General features: G+C 41.0%; 1 pseudogene; it reads left to right on the forward strand.

The window, feature by feature from the left end:
- The first annotated feature begins 11,007 nt into the window (after positions 1-11,007).
- Positions 11,008-11,896, forward strand: LOC132492504 (putative monooxygenase p33MONOX; annotated as a pseudogene).
- The last annotated feature ends 603 nt before the right edge of the window (positions 11,897-12,499 follow it).

Consider the following 12,499-nt stretch of genomic DNA (forward strand, 5'->3'; position numbering starts at 1 on the left):
AGAACAAGTGGAAACTCAAGCACCTTTCGGGTTTCTGCTTGCATCACATTTGTCAACATTCCATCGGCCAAAGCAGGTCACAAGGCTGAGTCCAGAATAGGAGTGGGAGAGCAAGTGCTGTAAAGTTACATGGCAACAGGCATGGGTAGTGTGCTCATTAAATGTTAATTCTGACTTCTATTTCCTTATATTCCTATCCAATTAGATCAGGAAAACCACTTGCCGATTCATATTACCAAATCAGGACCTTATGTCAAGCCAAGATTTTATTGAATATACACTCTAGGATTTGGTTTATTTGTTTGTTTTAGTGGAATCTATACAGTACTTTTCCTTTTCTTTCTTTTCCCCACTAGGAAGAAAAGTAGCAAAAGAAAACAGATTCATTTTTAATAATGGATATCTGAACATTTCATGTCATAATCCCTAGGATGACTTATAACTCCTATTGGGACCAGTCTCCATCCCGTGGTATTATGTTAGTCTCAACAAATGCATTTAACACACAAGGAATAATACTCAAATAGCTACTTATTAGAGCTGAATGCTTTTCTCATAAAACTTGCAAAATACAAAATGAGCTTTCCTACTGAAGGTAGACTCTAGGGAGATGTCCTGTGTTAGGAATTTGATATTTTCCTCTCAAATAAAAAAAAAATACTGCATTTTTCCTTTCTGAGAGTGTTTCCTAACTAAGTGGAGAAATTACTATTCCATTTCTTGAGGGGGAAAATGATTTTCATATGCACGAAACTTCCCAGGTAACATCTTGGTCAAAGGGAAATATGAAGTCACTCCTCCAGTCCATGACCTTGTGGGAGGGTTCCTGGAACGCATCAGTGATTTCAGAAAGGGTCCCCTTCCACTTTAAGATCAAAATCAGAACTTCCTCTGCCCCCCTACACAAGGAGCTACTTGAGCATATACATGATTGTGCACGGAGGGACGGTGAGGCAATGAGAGAGGGTAAGGTCCTTGTCCAAACTCTAGCTTGCAGGTGCTTTTGGTCCCTTTGTTATATACAAGGTCAGTTGGATAATTCACCATAAAGACGTGTGAAGGAAGTCACCAGCAGTGTGTAATGGTGGGGTCGCGGTGTGGCGTAGAGCCCCTCCCAGTCCTCCCCATGTTTATGCCACTGACCTCATACTTCTGTACAAAACCTGGACTCTGGGGTCAGACAGCAAGGGGTTAGTATTTTAACTAGGCCCTTTACAAGCTCTTTGACGTTGAAAATTTGAAATGATTTCCATGAGTTTGAGGCTACTCATATGTAAAATAAAAATTTTTTCTTATACCTACAGTGATACCTGACATACAGAAAGTCACTATATACCAATTTCCTATATCCCCACTTCATCTCCCACCATCCCCCCCACTGCCACCAGCACTCCATCTTCTAACTTTCTCCCCTGCCCCTTCTTGGTCCTTTATTCTCACCTCAGCCTCAAGCCTCAAGCCTCACAGCCACTGCTTACCCCAGAGAGAGAGAGAGAGAGCCAGAGACAGACTAAAAGTAGCTAAATCTTGTTTGTAGAAATGTTCAGCTTCAAATTCGTCTCTGCAGGAAAGCAGTAATGCACTTGAAGAGAAGAGATGCCAGAAGAAAAAAGAGGGAGCGTGGGGTTTGGTCCTGAGGAGAAGGGGAAATGTGGAATGTTTATAGTGTTTCACTGGCATGAGACCCAGGCTTTCAGGGAGAGAGGGAGACAAATTACTTTGATTTTCATGGAAATTATCATTTGACTTTGATCTTGACAGAATGTCACTGAGTCAAGTTCTGAAATTTAGGTTTGGAGGGAGAGATTTGGGGGAGGGAGTGCAGGTTGCGAGAAAGAATAGATGAAAAAAAGTAGATTTCATTCTGGGAAAAGTAGTTGTGTGTGTGTGTGTGTGTGTGTGTGCACGTGCGTTTGTGTTGAGAGCAATGGGGGTGGCGGATGCAGAAACAGGGAATTCCCTTTTCTCCCCTGCCTTAAGGAATTCAGGTTTAAAACAGAAGAAGTCTTAGAGAAGCTGAAAGAAGACTGTTCTTAATTCTCTCAGTTCCATGCTAGTTATACACATTGGAGAGAAAATGGTGTTGCAGACTGCCTGGTAACACAGGCACTGTAAACCTTTTATTATTATATTTGTGGCTTCTGGGGTATGATTTTAACGCCACCTTTTAAGATGTTGCTCACTTAAAGCAATTGTGTTTAATTTTAAATTAAGTAAAAAACCTAATGGAAGTATTCTTCCTTCAATTAATTTTCCATTTAAGCATATGATTTGTTGCTAAAGAAACTCATGCCCTGAAAGTAATGCATAGATTAAGTATTTTCACACTTAAAGAGATCTATTAATTATGTAAAATAATATTAAAATAAAAAGCAGTGCATTGTAGAGACAGGTATTCCTGCAAATATTCTGGTCCTGGCTGATCACAACTGGCTGTGTGATCTTGGCTGAAGTTGTTAACTTCTGAGCCTTAACTCCTTCATATGGATTATGTACGTGCAAGGGTCCTTTTAGCTCTAAAAACTTTTATCATAGTTAGTCTTAAGGTGAATACAACACCTTAAGGTTAATATGAAATAAGCCCATCCACTTTTTAGATTCTGCAGATCTTAATTCTATAAGCAAATTAACTTCTCCAAACTCCAATTTCCTCATCTATAAAATGGAAATTATAATAGTGTCTATCCTATTAGGCTTGTTGTGAGGTTTGCATGAGAAAATGTTTGCAAAGAGCTTAGCATAATGACTGGCACTTAGGAAGTGCTCCAAGAATGTAGGTTTAAAAAGAAAAGGACAAGAGAAGCCGCTGTGCTTCAGCGTCAAATTGTTCTCTGTGATTCTATTTTGGGCACTGTGGGCTCCCCAGTATTTAGATGAACAATGTTAAAGAAGAGTTAGCAAAAGGTTATGGTGATGATGATGATTACACCTAACCAGGTGCTATTCAAATAGCACCTAACCAGGTGCTATTCAAAATGCTTTTATCTGTGTTAACACATTTAATCCTCATACCAACCCTATGAGACAGAAAAAATTACTATTTTATAGGTGAGGAATATGAGACACAGAGAGGTTAAGTGACTTACCCAATGCCACACTAGTAAAGATCATCCTCTACTTTCTTTAGTGAGGCTGGAAACTTACACTGACCCTGAAGTATCCGAAAAAAACAACAAAAACAAAAACAGAAAATTACTTCTTTGTTAGCCTCTTTGGCTTTTTAAGCATGCTCATAAAGTTAGATAATTAAATGATGCATAATCCTGAATCATCCCCAAAAGTTCCCCGCCTGTATCTAGCAGTTTCTTCCCACCTGGTGCTAATGAACATGCAAAAGAAGATCAACATTTGTCTAATGACGTTAACTAATGCTGCCCCCTGCATGGTGATTATGAGTGGAGCTGTGCTGTGGCTTCAGCAAGCAGGTGGTGGGAGTTCTTAATGAAGATTGCATACAGATTATAGCATTTTGGTATATTTTAGGATGAAATTCACCAAGGGTTCAAAACCTTTTCCAATTTGCTCACTTATCTCACCGCTAATAGGAGGGCTTGATGTAAAGAGCTAGAAGCATGGGAAGAACTAAATATAAATCACATTAGAGCTACCCCCACTGTAGAGAAACCACTCAGAATGCTAATGAATAAAGCTTCTGTGATGATCTTCATGAAAGGAACTGACTGGAAGCAAAATATGGACTCAGAAGACCAATTCTGACTAAAGAGCACTGGCATAGATGAGACTTTCTTTCTACTGGGGAATGAGAAGTTTGCTAAGAATTAAGAACTATATACACCTATGTGTAAAAGAACAAGTGAACTTGAAGGATTGGATGTGGTTAAGAGAGAGAAAGGAAATGGTGAATTGCTTTCTTTACTGAGAAGAGAAATTTATTCATGCTAATGCTGGGAGGTGAACTATTGAAAAATGGTTCAATAACAGTGAACAACCTATGATTTATTCCCGGGAAACAGAATGGAGAGAAAAAAATTCTCCTTTGCTTTGTACACTTCATAAGATCATGCTAAGTGAACGTGTTCATTTTTTTCACCTATAGCTGCAGTAAGTATATTCAAATATACTTAAATGTATATTTGCTAAACATGAAAACAAGACAAGTAGAAAAGCTCAAAAACCTACCTCATCATTTTGTGAACAATTTTCCAGGGTTAAGAAGGAAAATTTGCTTTGTAGTAATTGTAAAAGCCTTAAGACTTTTGTTTGTAGTCATTTCTGTTCATTTTTAATTTCTTCTACTAATTCAATTGCTTGAGAGGAAAGAATTTGTATTCAAAATCCCAAATTCTCAGCAATTGCATTCAGACACTACCATTTTGTTAGTCAGCATATCCACTTTTTTGTTTGGATTTCAAAGTTTGTTTTTAACCATAGACCAATATTTTCCTGTGTTTATTTTTCCCTATAAACGTTCAACTTGTATTTCTCATTTCCCAAAAGGACAATGAGTTCAATGGCGACACGTTTATTAGTGAGGATGGGCTTCAACTGTGTGCAAATTAAGCCCAACTGCCCTAGAAGAATACTGAAAGTATCTCAGTGTTGACTGTATTATTTTTTCTGTTTATGATTTGAATTTCTTTTAATGACAAATACTAATTTCTGGTAGTTTGATCTTATCTAAGAGACATCAGTGGCTGTAAGTATGCTGAAGTGCTCTTTGTATTCATACTTACTCATGATTGAACAAGGCTGCCTTTTCATTGGAAGCAAAAAGATTTAATTTATACACCCTTATTATATGTTCACATATATTATTATGGGCATGCACACACAGGGGTCCAAATCTATTCTTAATTATTCATGCTAGTGGAAGGTACGCAGAGACAATACAGAGCTATACACAATCCAAATCCCTTAAATATTTTAGTTTAGAATGTCCTGTTTGACTTTCATTTGGAGATGGAAAATTTACCAAAGTGATATATGAAATAAGTATTGATATTAGACACCTGCTGTACAGAGAATTCTAAGTACCAGGGGACATTACAGGGTATAAAAGGAATACCTGGCAAGTGATTTGCTGAGAGATCAATCAAAAGGAGGGATAAACTACACAGTTGTGATGCTCTCTAGAGAGAGCATGGCAATAATGGACCAACTCATACGACGTAATTGCCAGACTAAAATTCTGGTGATGAGGCAGTGAAATACAGAGCAAGCTTCTTGGGTTAAACACATCTTTACTCCAAAGTTGAAGGGCATAATGGCTATAGTTTTCAAGAATGGAAAAGCATTTCAGATCCCCAGAAAATTACAGAGAAGAAAGGCCAAGTGAAGTCACTGCTTTCTGGCTCCAGAATAGGTTGCGTTAAGTGACTTGTCCGGTGTACAGTGTGTCAACGGCAGAAGAGAGCCTAAAATTCCTGTTCTCTGAACCCTCACTCAGTGAAGGGATAGGGAGGGTCCTGGTCTTCTGTAATTGGATTAAATTCAATTTCTCCACAGAACAGTTTTAATAGCTACTATGACTATGGCCACATAGTATACAGCAGGTTAAGTCAGTTTCATCAATTCCATTGACTTGAGTAACTGGGGTTTAAAACTACAGCCACACACCAAGCCAGCCAAGGTTCCAGTCACATTAAAAACTCATTCCTCATCACGTATGCCTCACATGTTTTTTCAGAGCTGCCATACAGCTAGAATGCACTAGTATAATAGTACCAGTTGTTAAAATATTAAAACATTTCTGTTCCAATTGGTAAATAGCCACATCTCTGATAGATCCTCCAAATGCCTTAACCACCACAAGAGCCACCCAGACTTCTCAGATAGTCTCCATAATCCAGTAATTGAAGGGGACACAATCAGGGCCCTTGAGGACCCTGCTTCATTCTGATTGGTCAGTGCTGGAGCCAGAGTTTGTTCTGATTGGTCAGTAGCAATGGCATGCCAGTGGTTAAGTATTACTCCTACTGTTCCCTTCCATGTTTTTGTTCATGCTATTCCCTCTGCTTCGAATGCTTTCTTTCATTTCACCTGTTCATATTTTCTCTCACGTCTGTCACAGGGAACTGGACTACACAATTGTGGGAGGTGGTAGAGCAGTATCTGTAAGGCTCTTGTCTCCATATCTGAGGCTGGAGCTCCAGGCAGTCAGGAAGGCTGGCATCCCAGAAACAAAGAAGGGCTGAAACCTTGTCTGGTCTTGCCTTTCACTTTGGTGATGAAAGAATCCTTCAGAAGCAAAAGCCCTTTATCACAGAGCTTAACATACACACAGAACCCAGAAGTCAGAAAAGCTGAAGGAAGGCGCAAGGGAAGGTGGAGAAATTGCAGGCCTGGCCGCTGCTTCACACTAACAAGGTGAGTTAGCAGATTAGCATCAACATGTGTGCACCACAAATTGGCTGCTGCTTCCCTTCTGCCTGCGGCAAGAATCTCCTTTGTGGCCCACCCTAAACAGAAATGTAGAAGAAAAGGAATTCTGGGAAATGTAGTCAGCCTAGACAAGGTGACTCATTACAAAGCCATCACACCTTAGTATGAAGGCTTAAGTGCTGTCCCCTCCCTGTTTCATCCCTCTCTCATCTGGCCAGGCTGGAAGTTCTCATTTCCTCCTCTGAGTTCCCAAAGCCCTCAAAACAAAACCACATGGTGACATTTAGCATGCAGCTCACCTTTTAATTTTTAGTCTGCTTATTGTATTTCCACCACTGGACTGTAATCTCCTTCAACTTAGGATCTGAAGGTCATTACACTGCCTGACACATGGTGAACAATTCATAAAAGTTCATGGAATGAATGAGGGAATTGTTGAATGAATAATGAACTGCCTGATGGAACACAGAGATGCTGTGAAGTGGGATTCAAGGGTAGGGTAGTCACTATTACTATACAACAAATCATCTCCAAAGCTTAGCAACTTGAAAAAACAGTTATTATTTCACAGGTTCTGAGAGTCCTGAATCTGGGAGCACCTGCGTGAGTCTGGCCCAGGGTCTCTGGTGAAGTCACAAACTATTGGCTGGGGCTGTAGACTTTGAAGGGGCTGCAGGATCAGCTTCCAACCTCACTTACGTGAGTATTGGTGGGAGGCTTCACCTCTCCATCACATGCACCTTTCCATGGGGCACAACATGGCAGCTGGCTTCTCCCAGAGCAAGGGATCCAAAAGAGAGGGAGGCAATACCACACTGCTTCCTATGACCTAATCTCTGAGTCGTACACTGTGTTTTCCACCTTATCCTCTTAGTTAGAAGTGAATCACTAGGTCCAGCCCAACAGGAGGAGGGGATTACACAGAGCATGAATCCCATGAGGCTGCCTCACAGGTGGGAAGGAGTAAGGCTTTGGGCAGGGGCCATGCCACAGAGTTCCTTAACTGACCTCAGAAGAATTCAACTCACTTCCCACTACTTAGTGTGTAGAGTCATGTTCTTTTCTCTCTTTTTCTTTAATTCTTCTTCTTTTTTTTTTTTTTTTTTTTTGGTGTGTGAAGTCTACTCACTGAAAATAAGCCTTTAATGTCAAACCAAAGATGGGATTTTGTAGAAATACTTAAGAAGAACAAGGAGAGGGAATCCAATTTGGAACTAACCTTTCTTTACTAAAATGATTTCCTCTGCTGCAGCCAAGTTTGTTTTGGCCTCTAGAAAATACTGGTGAACAAAGTTAACAGCAATTCCAATTTCACACATACACATGTGCACATGCACACACACAATCCTGAGTTTGTATCATCAGAATAGATATTGTAACCTAGTCTGGGGAGTTCAGGCTAGCCTTAAGTGGTTGGACAGTAATAACAGATATATTTGTTCAACAGCTAATATAGCCAATAATAGTTTATTGAGCACATACTAAGCACAGGTGCTGTGCTAAGGGTTTTCCATGTGTTATCACATTTAATTCTTAAACAATCCTATGGGGCAGGTACTACTATTTCTCCCATTTTTTACAGATGAGTAAACTGAAGCATAGAGAATTACATGACTTAGAGAGAAGCTTAAAGAAATTACTTACGTAAACTCACACAGCTAGCTGGTGCCAGGACCAGCACTCTACATTCTTAAATGCATCAGTACATGGCTGTCACCATCCTTCTGGGAGACAAGCTACGTGCTAGGGTGGGTGCCTATATTCACTGCTCATTCTTCTCTATAACCCTTTGAAGTAGGTACCATTATCCCCCTTTTATGGATGAGGAACAAAAGCTCAAAAGAAGATGTTGCTTGCTTTAGCCCGCACACTTAATATAATAGCAGCCCAGGATTCAATCCCCACAACTGTCTGAATCAAAGGTCCATGCTCCTTCTACCACCTTTATTGTTTTCTAGCTCAGGGGTTTTCAAACTGCAGATCATAACCTATTAGTGTATAGTGAAGTCAAGTAAGTGTGTCCCAACCAGCATGTAAAACACTGGAGTAGAATAGAATGTAAGAGAAGGGAAGGAAAGAGAAGAAAAGTGAACAGAAAAAATTAGTATGCATCGCACATAGTGATGGTAAGCATTGCTTAAAGTTTTACTTCAGTTATGTGTATAGCTATGTGTGATTGTGTGTGTGTGCACATGCACATGTGTGTGTATGTGTTAGAATTTAAAATGCATTTCTTACTTTGGTTGCCATCAAAAGCATTTGAAAGCCTCTGCCCTAGCCATTCCATCTGTTCTTAAGGTCACTGCCAACAGTGTTCAGCTATTAATGATACCTTACCTTCATTGTACACACTTTCTTCTGGCTTTAACCACTTAGACAAATGTGGTTATAAAGATCCAATTCCTAGTGCCTTTCTACTAAAATAATTACAGAAACCCATATGCAACTTACCAGCTGTGTGACTTTTGCCAAGTTACTTACCCTATCTAAAGGCAGCCTCCCTGAATTTTACTTTCTCCATGTTTAAAGTACCATAACTATGTGCTGACTTATGTTGCAAGGATTGACTGAGATCATGTGAATGTCTCAAGCACACATGTGCCCGACACAACCATTAAATAAGTACCAGCTATTATTAAATTATCTACAGACGGTCCCTGACAACTTACAATGGTTCGACTTTATGATGGTGGGAAAGCAACACGCATTCAGTAGAAACTATACTTGGAACTTTCAAGTTTAACCTTTTCCCCAGGGTAGCGATATGCAGTACAATACTCTTGTGATGCTGGGCGGTGGCAGTGCCACATTTCCCCGTCAGCCATGCCATCACGAGGATGCACAACCCAAACACAACCATTCTGTACCCGTACAACCATTCTGTTTTTCACTTTCAGTACAGTATTCAGTAAATCACATGAGACATTCAACACTTTATTAATAGGCTTTGTGAGAGATGATTTTGCCCAACTGTAGGCTAATGTAAGTGTTCTGAGCAGGTTTAAGGTAGGCTAGGCTAAGCTCTGATATTCGGTAGGTTAGGTGTATTAAGTGAATTTTCGGGGACTTAACGGTATTTTCAACTTACGATGATGAGTTTCTTGGGGTGTAATCCCATTGTAAGTGGAGAAAGACCTGTACGTAGACTGGAGGAGTCTTAATTGAGAGTCTCACGTTCAAGGAAATAAAAGAATGAGGAGGGAAATGTACTCTTTTCTATCTTTGAACCCTCCAACCCCATGAAAACATAAATTAACCTAAGTAGGTCTGCAATATTTTGGTTTATTTATCAAACACTTATTGAATGCCTGCTATGTGCCAGAGACTGGACTAATCTACAATGACATAGTAAGAGTTTTTAGGGTGAGGCCCAAGTTTATAGATGCTTCCTAAAGTTGGGGTTTATTAGAAGAGCAGAGTGACAACTCACCCTGGCACCTTATTTTATGATTTTGGACAAGAGTGATCATTGCTTAATTCTTACACATAAGCTCTGTCAAATGAACTTCAGTGATAATAGCCTCATTTTTTTTCAAGCCGTGTCCACCTGGCATCCGACTGATTGAATCTGAGGTCCTCACTTACCATTTTTATAGCTTGGTTCCTTCTCTCCACATGCCACAGTTGGGAGGATTGATTTTCTTTGTACATTGTCTTTTCTTCTCTCCAATTCCCAGGTCCCTCTTTTTCTTTTCTACCCCTGCCATCCATCACTGACTCTCCTGTGTTCTGCCGATTACCTCTAGCCCTGAGCTAAGGGAACCACCTCTTTTTTCCTATACACATTTCTAATGAGAAGTGGATTAGCAAGAATCAAAGTGTGGTTCTTAGGGGGAAAAGCCACAGTATCCCAGGACAATGGTTTCTAATTCTTTGCCACACATCTTTGCTTTGGGGGGCAGGGAGCTTGCCAAAGGAAAACTGCCTTTCCATACCCAAGGTGTGTGCGTACAACTTAACACTCCTTCCCAAAGGGTCAGGTCCAAAAGCAGGGCCTCAGAAATGTTGGTTGACTTTAATTGAACATAAAAATGATGACATTTTAGCCTGGATTTACTATTAAAATCATAAGCAGTTATTTTTACATCTGTGTGCCCCTTAAAACTTAAAAAAATATTTTCACACGCATTCTTTTATTTCACACACTTACACTTCCGCTGTCTCATAAAACCAATGAGAACAAGGATTGTTTGATGTTACAAGAACCCTGTGAAGTAGACAGAGCAGGTATTTTATTCTCATTTTCTAAGACAAGGAAACTGAGGTTCAGAGATACTGTGTTTTACCCAATGTCACTTAGCTCTTCAAGAGCAAAGTTAATGGCGGAGTCTGAGCCTCATGGCAGCCAGCACTTGTCGATCAGTGCCCGAGGCCTGAATACATTTTGTGGCCAGCACACCATGGCTCGGTTCCAACTGCACCACGTCCAACAGACATGGTCTTTGAAGCCTTCTAGCGTAGGAGCTCAGGCCATAGGCAGCCCCACAGTGGCAGAGAAACAGAATCTCTGGATAAACTCTTCCAGGGAAGCTTTGCTAATTTGGGCGGCTGGACAATGTTCCTCATGAATATTTGTCAGCAAGATTGTCACATCATTTCACTGTGGTCATAGGGACTCAGCTCCAGAATTCTTCACAGTTAAAGCACCTGGACCCCAGTCTTACAATGGCTTTGAGAGAACTCCAAAGGCCTGCCCTTGAGCCTAGTGGGCCTCTAGGCAAGCTGTCCCTCCCCACCAGGATGTACTGTCAGTCATTCAGCCATGACAATGCCCTCAAGGGCCCTATACCATGTTACCTCTTCCTTCAGTTATGGGCAGCATCCCCTGGAAGCCAGTGATTCCAGACACAAGTATCAGAACCTTGCCAAAGTAGACTAAGGAGACGCCAGTATGCACACCACCTGCCATGACCCTATAGCATTGACAATGTGGACAAGTGCTTAAAGGCTACAACTACCCATGTTATCATGAATTCTCTGATCACAAAGGAGACCCGGGAGAGCACTTAGTGTTTTGAACAACATACAGGGCTGAAAGGTGCTGGCTGCACACCCCACAAGGGCTTTCCCACCGAGGGAGATCAAGTACATTCAAGTGGTAAAAGCAGGCCACAAACTAAAGCTACACAGTGAAGAGACAACAAAAAAAGAGAGGCAGCCTGCATTGGCCCAGACCACCCTAGCAGCACCCCTCACTCTTTCTCTAAGCAGAAACCCAGAGGCTGTTACACTACTGTTCTTCCACAGCTTTACCTGGCCCAAGCCCAGTGCCGTGGATTCTGTAAGTGGGTATAAGGACAGAAACTCAGATAAATGGAGCTTCTCTGAGCCAAGACCACTCCAGAAGTCTGACTCAAGTTTTGCCACCAGGCCTACAAAGAAGCCCAGAAGCCCTCTCCAATGGAGCTGATTCAGATCGAGGTCATCTGAATGGCTGAGGATCCAGCAACTTTCAAGGCACCCAAGATGGACAGTCCAGTGATAGAAGGGAAGAAACAATGACTGCAGATCCATAATCTCAAACTTGAATGTGCTCATGCCTACTGAGTTCTAGAGCTCTTTCTATTCCAGGGACTCTGGGTAGAGGGTGTCTTGTTCCCTTTTACCTTACTATAGGAAAGGTTTTGTATTTGGGGGTTTAAGATGTTAAACTGAAGGTAGAGCTGGAGATATAATTGGCTTTTGAGAAACACTAGTGCAAAGCTTATCTTTATTGTATGGAAGAAGCCATTCTGTACTGCTTTAATTTACAGTCAGACTAAATCATTAACCAGTGATGTATGAGAGAACTCATTACCTATTTTTATATCATTCACCCTAAACAAACACTTTCATTATTGCTTATTAGGTAAATATTTGTGTTGTTCCAAAACCCAGGCTCCTGAGTTCCATTACCACTGGCAATGCCCCTAAAAAGCATTGGCAAATAGTGGAGTAGAGATATTGACTGACTAGTTTAGACAACTTTGGCCCTCTTGACCCTGTGCTGTTACTGTGTGCTCTGGTCTTGTCAGTTAGGGGCACCTAAGATCTGATTGAGAGCTGGGTACAATTAAAAATCAGACTTGGGGATTCCCTGGTGGCGCAGTGGTTGAGAGTCCACCTGCCGATGCAGGGAATGCGGGTTCGTGCCCCGGTCCGGGAGGATCCCACATGC

This window comes from Mesoplodon densirostris, chromosome 6 (genome assembly GCF_025265405.1).
Source record: "Mesoplodon densirostris isolate mMesDen1 chromosome 6, mMesDen1 primary haplotype, whole genome shotgun sequence".
Lineage (NCBI taxonomy): Eukaryota > Metazoa > Chordata > Mammalia > Artiodactyla > Ziphiidae > Mesoplodon > Mesoplodon densirostris.